Below are 1,169 nucleotides of genomic sequence, written 5' to 3'. Positions count from 1 at the left end.
CCCTCTGTCCCCTCTCCCAGATCTTGTTTGCCACTCTCCCAGATCTCGCTCGCTCACTCGCCTCTCTCACTTTATACAATTGATCTTTTTGTATATGTATATCAAAGCAGATTATACAACTGCTTTCTTTTGTATATGTATAGTGAAATATATATATTTATGTTTGCTATGGTGTAAACTTTGCTATAGCATACAAATATGAATTTTGTGTTTGTTATATGTGAAAGTTGCTCGAATAAGCTCTAAAATTTATCACTACTATGGCAATTTCACATTCGTGGTAAATATTAACAATTAGTTACGAAATTTTATTTTGGCAAAAAAATTATGGCTATTTCATTTATTTATTGCCACAATCTTTATAAACTGAAGCAAAATTATTTATTTAGCTACAAATATTTCTTCAAATAACTTATGGTGGCTAAAAGGTTGTTATCACTATCGTAAATTTAAACTCCCGGTAAAAATTAACAATTAGCTACGTAAATTTTATTGTAACAAAATATCTATGGCTACTTCGTTTAATTATTGCCATAATATTTTATAACTTGAAGCAAATATATTTATTAGCTACAATATTTTGTTTCAAATAACTTATTGTGGCTAATGAGTTACTATTGCTATAGTTACTTTTATCGTGTGGCAAAAACTTATATTTAGCTACATAATTTTATCGTAGCTGTAATATTATAGCTATTTAGGTAATTATTGCCACGACAATTGATAATTATAGCAAAAACTAGATTTTAGCTTTATCAATTTAATATTCGTGGCTAAGAAATTTGATGAATTTTTAGATAGCCACGAAATTTGAATTTTTGTGGCTATTACTAAATAATAGCTACGAGTTTTAGATTGGTAGCTTAGATTCCATAGCTATAAATACATTTTCTTGTAGTGCCACTAGCTTAACTTAAGTAATCATCTAAAAAGTATAACCCTTTAATACCCATGATGGCTACATGGTTTATGGAGACTTGAGTTAATATGAACTCGCATCCCTATATCGGTGCTCAATACTACTCCCAAAAATATACTTAGCTCATATGTTTTTAAAACAACTTCTTTCTTTGGTTTGAGATAATTACTCAAAACTTAGCTTAAAAGTTCCCTTGGAATCGATGTTCCCTTTATTACTCAAAACTCTTTTGGAAATCTCAGTTTCCTCT

The sequence above is a fragment of the Solanum tuberosum genome, unplaced genomic scaffold (assembly GCF_000226075.1).
Source record: "Solanum tuberosum cultivar DM 1-3 516 R44 unplaced genomic scaffold, SolTub_3.0 scf00877, whole genome shotgun sequence".
Taxonomy (NCBI): domain Eukaryota; kingdom Viridiplantae; phylum Streptophyta; class Magnoliopsida; order Solanales; family Solanaceae; genus Solanum; species Solanum tuberosum.
The sequence above is the reverse complement of the archived record's forward strand: the minus strand, read 5'-3'. Positions refer to the sequence as shown.